This window comes from Nannospalax galili, unplaced genomic scaffold (assembly GCF_000622305.1).
Source record: "Nannospalax galili isolate Female #2095 unplaced genomic scaffold, S.galili_v1.0 scaffold589, whole genome shotgun sequence".
NCBI classification, from domain to species: Eukaryota; Metazoa; Chordata; class Mammalia; order Rodentia; family Spalacidae; genus Nannospalax; species Nannospalax galili.
Window position 1 is genome coordinate 4578327 of NW_008360324.1, and position 11078 is coordinate 4589404.

The 11078-nt window shown below is 46.1% G+C and overlaps 1 pseudogene; it reads left to right on the forward strand.

The window, feature by feature from the left end:
* The first annotated feature begins 9648 nt into the window (after nt 1-9648).
* On the forward strand, nt 9649-9950 carry LOC108490312 (annotated as a pseudogene).
* The last annotated feature ends 1128 nt before the right edge of the window (nt 9951-11078 follow it).

Consider the following 11078-nt stretch of genomic DNA (forward strand, 5'->3'; position numbering starts at 1 on the left):
CACAAGCATGCACACCACACACAGAGACACATGGAAAAAAAAAAAAAAAAAGACAAGAGGAAGCTCAGAGGACAAGGCACCAGCAAAACTGCCTCCCTCTCTCCTTAGTCAATATCTCACCTTGCTTGTAAGGCTCATAGACTCAACAGGGTCAACTCCTGGCCCATCACAAATACGGTGCATCTGCTTGTGTCTTCTGGGTGTCTTATAGCTTTCAGGAATCCACTGTAGCCAGAAGGAGTTCATCCAGGAACCAGGAACTCAAGCTTCTTGGCCAAAACTTTATGGTCTTGGTTCCTCTGAAGCTGCCTCTTCCTCCACTTCTTACATTGTCCATATTTCATGCGCTCCCCCTGGATGGTCCATCAAAAGATTGCTTCAGCTGTCACCATTCTGCAAACAGCTCTCATTTTCCCTAGGCTCGGTCACTCTCTCAATAGCCACATGCCTCCTCTGCTCTCCATACCTCTCAAACCCAACCCTTCCACCTATCCTACTGACCCTGCTCCTTGCTGGTGAGGGTACCATCAACCCCTGGAGGAATATGAGTCAGAAACCAGGGTCATCTTTGTCTCCTCCCTCTTTCCCTTTCCTTGTGCATAATATGTATCCTTCTGAGTTCCTTCTGAAGATAACCCTGTATTTTTCTTCTAGCTTTAATGGTTCCTATTTTAGTTCAGACTCTCACCATCCCTCATTGAGAACAGTCCAGAAAATTCCTAGCTGGTCTTTCTGCCTTTACTTTTATTTCTCTTCAAATTTGTTTGTACACTATAGGCCGCCTGAGTGACCATTCTGAAATACAAATATAAACATGTTAATGCCATACTCAAAATGTCCAAGTTAGTGGCTGGAGAAATGGCTCAGTGGTTAAGAACACTGGCTGCTCTTGTAGAGGACCCAGGGTTCAGTTCCTTGCACCCACATGTGACTGAAAACTTTCCATAACTCCAGTTCCAGGGACTCTGATGCCCTCTTCTGACCTCCTTGGGCATTGCATGACATGGGTGCATTTACATGCAGGCAATATACACACAAATAAAAAATAAAAACAAAAAAAAACAGAAAGCCCTTACCTGAGCCTATATTCAGAACTGTATGCTCTACTCTTTCTTCTAGAATATTTTTTAAAAGAAAGATATATAAAGAAGCTGGGCATGGTGGTGCACACTTGGGAGGCAGATGCAGGTGAATCTCTGTGAGATGAAGGCCAGCCTGGTCTCCATAGAGAGTTCTAAGTTAGCTGGGGCTACAGGGAGACCCTATCTCAAAAAGACACACACACAAAAGAAATATAAAGAATAGGTATGAAGGATGGACATGCTGGATCCATACAATAAGCCAAATACTTTGCACATAAAGTAGATATTATATTCTTATTTTATGGACACAGTACCTAAGCTGAAAAGACCAAGGAGCTTTTCCTGACCCAGGGAGAAGGCAAGCAGAGTTTGAATTCCTCAGATAGATCAGACATGGAGTCAAAGACCTATAGTACATGATCCCCCAGAAGAAACCCAGACATACCTTGCCTTCAGGATTCCCCAGCTGTAATGCACAGAAGACTGAAGCATGGAGCACAACTTGTCTGTGAGATCTCGATTTGGCCCATAGTCTGCTCTAGCACTCACTGTTCTCATGCATAAGAAAAGGGGGTAAGAACATGGCCCTTCCCTTCACAGAGCTTGGGGAAGTCAAGGGAGATCAGGTGGCTTTGCTCTGAAAGACATCAAGATACCAAGATGTCTATGAGGCTGCCATGAAGTTATGGCAGATGGCTGCATGCCTCAGAAATGTGGGCACCCAGACAACAGAGAACATGTGCTCTCATTGCTTCCACTGAGGGATGTGGGGGAAAGGAATTTGGGGGTTGGGTGAGGCTGCTGGGTGAGCTCAGTTTATGGGGTGAGTTGGCTCCGTTCTGAAGGTAGAGAATCCTGTGTTTTGATGGGGGTGGGGTGGGGTGGGGTGGAAAGAGGCCATGGCAGAGCTAAGGCAAACCTCAGTGCTGGTTGAGAATGTGGTGATGAGAAATAAGTTAGGTGGACTAATCCATCTTCCTGAACTAAGAACACTGAAATGTCAAGGAGTTGGAGATAAAGAACAGCCTGCCGTCAATTGTGCAACTGTCCACAAATTCCCAGCAGGGTCCCAGCTGTGGCCCTTTATCTTCATGAACCTAGGACGAAAGTTAGGCAGAGGAACTACCCTTACGTGACAGAGGGGGATGCTGTGTGCTATGATTTGAATGGCAAATGTTCCCATGTCTAGTGTGGTTGAACATTTGGTCCCCAGACGGTGGCACTGTTTAGGGGATGTTGTTTAAACTTTAGGAGGTGGGTTCTAACAGGAGGAATTGGGTGGCGGTGGGGGGGCAGGATTTGAGAGTAAAACCCAGCCCAGGTTAGCCTCTAGCCCCAGTCTCATTCTCTCGGTTCCCCATCTGCCATGATGTGAGCCTGCTGTCCATACCACAGCCCTGAGCAGCCATTGTGCCCGCCTCTCCTTCCATAACTCTGTTCCCCCATTAACTGTGAGCCAGAATAAACACTTCCTCTCTTGAGTTGCTTCTTTCAGAGTTTTATCACAGCAACAAGAGAGGCAGCCAGGACACCATAGTGTGAGAACAGCTGACTAGCCGCCATGTAACACCGGTCAAATGACACAGCGAGAATCTGAATCCAGGTTTGTTGTTTTTTGCTTTAATTCTAAGTTCAGTGATCTTCCTGCAGTCTCAAACTAAAGGGGAAAATTCATCCTTCCATCTTTGACTTATTCTAGTTTTATTTGTAAAAGTCTTTTGCTTGCCTGTATGTATACCCAGTATGTGTGTAGTGCCCATGAAGATCCAAGTGAGATGCTGTTAGATTTTTGGAGACTAAAAGGAAAGATAGAGGAAGCTTGGCTCCCGCGGACAGCCTCCACCTCTCACTGTATCTTCTTGGAATAAAGGAAGATCTTTTCCTTGCCTGTTGCAGGTCTGGCTCTGGTTTCTTGTCTCCTACTCCTGTCTTTCCTTTTATTCTCCAAAAACCTAACAGATGCCATGTCAGTGCTGAGAATTGAACTCAGGTCCTCTGGAAGGACAGCAAGTGCTCTTAACCCCTGAGCCACCTCTCCAGCCTCTAGTGGATACTTTTTAAGCCCCTAAATTCTGCTAGAAATCACTCTAAGATAGCAATAACCTTGGAAATCATCTGCAGGAAATTCTGCTAGGAGAAGAGGACTGTGCAGAGCTTGCTTTAAATTGCGATAGGAGACTGAGGTTCAGAAAATAAACACCAATAAGAACAGCAAGCCAATCATGATAAAAGCTGATTATATACCAGGCAGCTGCAGGTAGCCTCTTTCCATGAGATTAGTATTTTGGATGGCATCTTATTAAAGCTTGCCAACAGTATGAGGCAGGTATAATTATTATCTCCTTTTTTATAGACATGGAAACTGAGGCAAAATAGAGAGGTAAAATGACTTGGTTGGTATAAGCACAACTTGGTTTCTGACCAAGACTGTCTAACCCCAGAGTCTGCATTTGGCTATAGGGGAATGCTAACTTTCAGAGAGCACAGAATTGCTGGAGGCCCGAGAAGGCTGAGTCTTCCATTCTCTCCTACAATCCAGCTCCTCCCAACCATGTGGCAGGAACTGTCTGTCCTCCACCCCCATGCCTCAGCAGCCCTGACCTCTAGCAGGCTGAGGGGATGCCTGCCTCCGGAAGCCCCAACATCCTGCATTCTGCTGAACCCACAACCTGTTGGAGTGCCTGTCCCAGCTGTAACACAGCCCGAGGTGACGGGCTGGGGCTGAATTACCGGCCCCTGGGCTAGAAATAGCCCTCCGAGAAGTTGTGGTGGCTACGTGTCCACAAGAGGAGAGGAGGCAGGGCAGGGAGGCCAAGGAGTCCCAGGATCCCTAGATAACATGAGTCCGGATGTGTAGCATCCTGAACACGGTAGGCTAGCCCAGGTCACTGGCTCCAAGGAGGTTGAGTGGGAACCAGGATGTCTGCTCTCCAACGTGGGCTGCGTGACAAGCCCAGGCATCCTGAGAGGGTGGGTTGGGTCCCATGGGTGGCCTCTGCACATCAATCTGATTGGGCAGCTGGTTTGAACACACACACACACACACACACACACACACACACACACACATACACAAATTCCTCTGCAGTCCTAAGTTTCTATTGTTCCCTCCCCATGCAGATCACAGCTTTGAAAGTATGCCTGTCCTCCTTGATGGTGCCCAAAGGAACAGAGTGGGGAAACAGGAGGCGAATGCAGCCTGGCAGAGACCTAAAGGCCAGGTAGACCAAGGCTCCAGCTCCGGCCCCTTATTCCTCCACTTCAAAAGGAGGTATCCCAAAGTCACCCTGAGAAGACCTTGCCTCCAGGGTACTGAACCCCTAACCTCCCCTGTCCTTGCTCTCTGTCCACCATGCCATCACTGTCATGACTTTGATAAAAAGATACAGCCTTTAAACAGAGGCAATCACACACAGGACAGGGGTCTGAATTCAGAGTAAGATGACCTGGGTTTGATACATACTAGTGACGTTGAGCAAGTCACAAAGTGCTTCTTGGTTCCTCGTAGGAGAGATGGGAATTTTTTTCCTCATGAAGTAGGTCTTGTGATGTAGCCCAGGCCGTCTTTGAACTTGCTGTGAGCTTTATCTCCAGCTTTCTTTTATTTATTTACTTATTTATTTAAATTTTGAAACAGGGTCTCACTAAGTTACTCAGGCTGGTTTGAACTAGTTCTGTAGCACAGGCAGGCCTCTAACTTGTGATCCTCTTGCCTCAGTCTCCCAAGTAGCTGGGATAACAGGACCGCAGCACCAGGACTGGCTTCAGTGGGGGTTGTCTTGTGAGGGTAGACGCTCTGAAGACTAGAGTTGGCTTTCTTCTTCTACCATGTGGGTCCTAGGGATCAAACTGAGGCCATCGTGGCAAACACCTTTATCCACCGAGCCATCTCTCCAGCCCCACATCTTTTTGTCCTGACAAAAGCTTTCAGTTTTACCAATGGCCAATCAGCAGTGACATGGATTCTGTGATTTTATAGAGGTCAGCTTTGTTTTGTTTTGGAATACCTGTTGATACATGGCAAGGGCTCTGGGCCAAGATGATAGTGTAGTGACATTATATAATGTCACTATGATATTAAGTATCAGGTCAATCTTCCTTCAGCTTATCCCTAACCCAACTTGCACATTTTAATTAAGAAAGGAGACAGAGACAAAGCTCACTGTCAACAAAGTTAACCCTTTCCAGTCACCATCCACAAGGTGAGGAACACAAACAGATGAACAAGGCCAAAGAGGGCTTGGAAGGCAAGAGAAATTCCCAGAGTGCCACAGTGGGAGGGATCCATCTGCACATCCCACCTCCTGTGCTCACAGCTGGGGACAGGTGCAGAGACCAGAAGTGATGTGCATGGAGTCACAGTACATATTTACAGGGAAATGAGTTCTAGTACCGATAGGGAAACCAACACACATGGCAGGAAATGGTGAGCGATTTGCTACTGTCTTACTGAAAGGAAGGAGAGGCACCCAGTGCTGTAGAACTCTCCACCTCTCTGATCCTGGAATGACTATGTTTGACACCCGTTGGGGTGAACAGCATTGCTGAGCTCCGTTCTCATTTCCTAAGGGGTCCCTACTTTTCAGAGAAGGTATGTTCTCACAGAAAATTTGAGCAAAAGGGCTGCATTCCAGTATCCTGCTTCCTTGCCCCGCACAACTTTCCCTGTCATTATTGTCCTGTACTAGTGATCTACAATGATGATTGGCGAACCATTATTGACACAGTATTATTAACACAACTCTGCAGTTTACATTAGGGCTGGATCTTAGTGTTGAATGTTGTATGCATTTTGGCAAGTGCATCCTGTCGTGTTCAGTCCTTTAAAGCATCACACAGAATAGTGTCTGTCACTCCTTTAGACAATCTCCTTGCTCCATGGACTGGGGAGGTGGATCAATCAGTAAAGTGCTTGTCCTGTAAGCACGAGGACCTGAACTCTGATCCCTAACACCCATGTGAAAGCCAGGTATGGTGGTGTGTGCCTAGAATCCCAGGTATGGTGGTGTATGCCTGGAATCCCAGGTATGGTGGTGTGTGCCTAGAATCCCAGTATCAGGAAGGTGGAGACAAGAGCTTCCTAGGGGCTGTCTGGACAGCCTGTGTAGCAAGTCAGCAAGATCCAGGTTCAGCAAGGGACCCTGCTTCACAAATAATGTGGAAAGCATCTGAAGAAGGTACCTAAGGTCGACTCCTGGCCTCTACCTGCACATATGTACTCACATATAAACATGTATACACATATAAGGAGACAGAGGGGGGAAGGGGAGAGAGAGAGACAGAGACAGAGAGAGAGACAGACAGAGACCGGGTCCTCTGGAGAGAGATTGGCTTTTAAAAATATTTTATTATTTTTATTTTGTGTGAGAGAGAGATTGGATTTTAAAAAACATTTTTTTATTTTTATTTTATGTGTATGAGAGTATTGCCTGCAGTCTGCATGCATGTAAGTGCATCCATGTCATGCAATGTCCATGGAGCTCAGAAGAGGGCATCAGATCCCCTGGAACTGGAGTTATAGATGCCTGTTAGCTGCCATGTGGGTGCTGGGAATCAAACCCGGGTCCTCTGCAAGAGCAACCAGTGCTCTTAACTGCTGAGCCATCTCTCCAGCCCTTAAAGAATTTGGTCCATCTTGTACTCAACTCTCCCCACTGTGCAGCCACCTCAGACAGTGGACCAAAGGATTTCTACCCACAATTAACACTGCATACACAGCATCAATCGTACATGCTCAGCTCCAGCCCCAACATCTCACAGAGCTGGGCTCAGTGTGCCCAGTTTGCCCAGTGATTCTCTTGCTTTTCGCAATGGCATCTGCTGTATCCACCAGCTCCTGGTTGATGTCTGTCATCCATCATCCTGCAGCTTTCCAGCCCTTCTTCCTCCATCTTTCCAGTCATTCTCCTTCGAACTTCTTTCTACAGTTCTCCTCGCTCCTTGTGCTTAGTCCAGCTGTCTAATACTCCTGAAGAACCTTGGACTTCCAAGTAAACAAGCACTTGGCTGTGCATATGTTTGGCTAGGTATTCTCACACATTTATCGTTTTTAGCAAAACCTTTATTCTCTGCATTTTGTCCAAAATAGGTGGCAAATTTTGAAGCTATGTGTTGGAAAACCAAAGCTCATTTAAAAAAAATGTTTTATTTATTATTTTTATTTTATGTGTATGCGTGTATTGCCTGCATGTAGGTAAGTGCACCCGTGTTGTGCAATGCCCGCTGAGGAAAGAAGAGACTGTCAGATCCCCTGGGACTGGAGTTACGGACAGTTGTTAGCTGCCATGTGGGTGCTGGGATTCGAACCTGAGTCTTCTCCAATAACAATCAGTGTTCTTAATCACTGAGCCATCTCTCCAGCCCCACCAAAGCTCATTTCTAAATTAAGTAACCAGTACTGAAGTGCCTACTCTTCTCACCAACTTTCCTGACTATTGCTGGCAATGTTTAGGAATTCACCTGGGTAGCCTTTACAAAGTAACTAGACACTTTGGGATTCCTCTTCAAGACTGACCAGAGTGAGAGTTGTCCCAGCTGGACTCAGGGGAAGAGCCTGAACATCTGATATAGGCTTGGACCCCTTTCCAGACTTCGATGACTGTTCACACTGCCTGAGCTCTGGGCTCCCTTGCCCAGGATTTCAGAGAAGTGTTTGCCCTGGAGATGGGCCCTCCTCCCTTGGCCTCTCTTTTAGAATGGTTGCCATAACAAATAATAATAATAAAGCTTTAATCTTGGGGAGAAGAGATTAGAACATTTAATTTTGGAGCAAAGAAGGGAAGTGGGGAGACAGACTCCATTCTACTGTAAGAGGCAATAAGTCTTAATGTGACCAAGAACTGTGGTGACCTCAGCTAACAAGGCAATCTCTTGCAGGGCCACTACGGTGCATGTATATAGGTGTATGTGTAATTATGAGTGGGCATGTGTGTAGACATGCATCGATCACTCCAAAGACCTCTGGGGGCAGAGAAGACTTTCAGAAGAACAAAACCTCTCAGAGGAGATAAAGTAGAACAGAATGTAATTGTTAAGAAGAGGGCCGGGTATGGTAGTGCATAACTTTAATCCCAGCACTTGGGAAGCAGAGGCAGGACAGCCAGTGCCAGATAGTGAGACTCTATCTAAAAGAAGAAGGAGGAAAAGGAGAGGGAGGAGGAGGACAAGGAGGACGAGGATGAGGAGGATGAGGAGGGGGAAGAGAGAGGGAGAAGAGGAAGACAAAAAGGAAGGAGGAGGGGGGAGGAAGAGAAGGGAAGGGTGTTAGGAAGAAGAGGAGAGGGGAGGAGAAGGGGAGAAGGGGAGGAGGAAGAAAAAGAAATAGTTGGGCTTGTGGTGCGTGCCTGTAATCCCAGTACGTGGGAGGCTGCGGCAGGAGGATTGTGACTTTGAGGCAAGGCGGGAACACACAGTGAATGCAGTCAGCCTCTTATCAATATAGTAAGATTTTAGGAGGAGGAAGAAGAAAAAGAGAAATAGGAGAAGGGATACACACTGATCTGGAATGACAGTCAAAATACACTCCAGTGTATTATACTAATACAGAGGCCTTTAATGTTCACACCGCTTTTTTTCCCTTCGTTTTCTTTAGGTCCCTAGAATAGAGAATCTGTGTACCAGGCACTTTGGCAAAGTCACTCCAAACACCTCCCAGTTCAGCACCAGGGTCATGTTGAGCATCAGCAGTTGGTGGATGCAAACATGAAGTGTAGTCATTCAGCACTGGACAATGCCGAACATATTCTTAGTGAACTGCAAGCGCCTTCAAGGTCAGGATTGTGCTTTTCATTCTTAGGCTTCTCTGAAGATTTCCTGTAAGGTATCAGCCACATGATGGTCATGTACTGAATGACACATTAAAGCAAGAGTGAATTGGTTTGGATATAAAGGCCCACGTTTTATTTTGTTTAGTTGGTTGGGTTTTTTGTCGTATTGGGGGTGAGACTCAAGGTCTTGTGTATGCTAAGCGTGCACTCTGTCACTGAGATGCCCCCCCCAACCCAAAAAGCATGTTTTCACTGTCAAGTGGATGGTCCATGTGAATGGTGTCTCCAGGAAGGTAGTGGCATCTCCCTAGAGAACTTTGAGGAACCAAGAACCAACCATCTGCCTGTTCAGAAACTGGATGAGCTAATCCCCTGCAGTGAGGTGTCATGAAACAGATATGATGGAAATAAGGTCACAGGGAACTGTCAAGAAGAAAAGAAGACTGGGACCCACCTGAAGATCACCTCCTTCCGCAATCCCAGAATTTCTTTCATCTCAATTCTTCCAACATCTTCTTTTACAGCCTATTGATGGTCAAATCAGTGTCAGGTCTTTACGTTGGGAGACCATGATCCAGGTGAGTGAGACCTTCTCAGAGTAGATTCTGAGACAAGCGAGTCAGAAGGTGAAGGAGGGGCCGAGTCCCATCATGGACGTGGGAGCAAATACAAGCGAACGCCATGATACAAGGATGAAGATGTCATGACATTGTTTTGTATGCTAAAAACTTATTTTAGAGGCAGCCAGCGTGGTGCGCATGTTCTGTTTAAACAGTCAAGTAAAATCAAGCTGGGTAATCATGGCAGAACATGGATGTGGATTCGATCCCTGTGAGTATGTTTGCTCTGCTGAACATGTGACGAGAGCGTTGATTACTCTTTGTGGCCGTCCCAGGCCTGCTGCACAGACACAATGTCTTTGCGAGTTACTGGGCCCCTCTGGTCACAATGGCATCAGTATTACCATGCTCTTGATGGCCTGGATTGTCATTGCAGCTATTGTTCCTTACTGAGACTTTCTTATCTAGGAGGATCTAACCTACCTGGAAAGCCTGCCTCTCCTCGTAATGGACACGATTCACCAGTTCCTCCTGTGGACTAATTTTATGATATGAGAAGCAAAATAAATCGAACACCTTGCACAACCAAATGACCAAAGACCAGCGCCCTCTCAGTGCCATTAGAATGGCTTTTCCTTTTGCATCTGCAATCTGGGATGGTACTGTTTTCATGAGCTTCTAGAAAGTTCCCATGCAAGCTTATATTTACCACTATTCTTATTTACAGCACGTTTGGGTAAATGATCATACTGAAAAATTACATGTGTTTTTTTTGGGGAGGGTTGGCTTGTCAGAAGAGGGCAATGAATTCCCCTGGAACTAGAGTTAGTTATTAGCTGCCATGTGGGTCCTGAGAATCACACCCAGGTCCTCTGCAAGAGCAACCAGTGCTCTTAACCACTGAGCCACCTCTCCAGTCCCTTTTTTTTTATTTTTGAGACAGGATCTCCCTGTAGCTCCAGTTGACCTAGAATTCAATATGTAGGCCAGGCTGGCCTCAATCTCACAGAGATCCACTTGCCTCTGGGAGGTGTGCACCACTATGCCTGGCTGTTTACTAATATTTTTACTCCCAATAAAAAATATCAGAGATGACCAGATGTGGTGGCTTTCTGTGGGATCAAGGCCAGCCTGGTCTGTATGGTAAGTTATAGGGAGACTCTGTCTCCACAAAACAAATAAACAAATGTCTGATGTGGGGTTGGAGAGGTGACTGAGTGGTTAAGAGCACTTGCTGCTCTTATAGAGGGCCCAGGTTTGGTTCCCAGCCACCACATGGCAGCTAACAACTGTCCATAACTCCAGTCACAGGGGATCTGACACCCTCTTCTGGCCTCCACTGGCATTGCACGCACAGGTGCACTTATACACATGCAAGCAAAAGACTAATGCACATGAAATAAATGAATTAAAAAATAAAATTTAAAAAGGGTTGGAGAGATAGCTCAGCAGTTAAGAGCACTGACTGCTCTTGCAGAGGACCTGGGTTCAATTCCCAGTACCCACATGGCAGTTAACAACCATCTGTAACTCCAGTTCCAGGGGATCAGACGCCCTCTTCTGACCTTCATGGGCATTGTATGACACGAGTACACTTACACATAAAATAAAAATAATAAATAAAAATGTTTTTAAAATCTATTAGTTTTAAATTTTTTTTAATTTTAAAA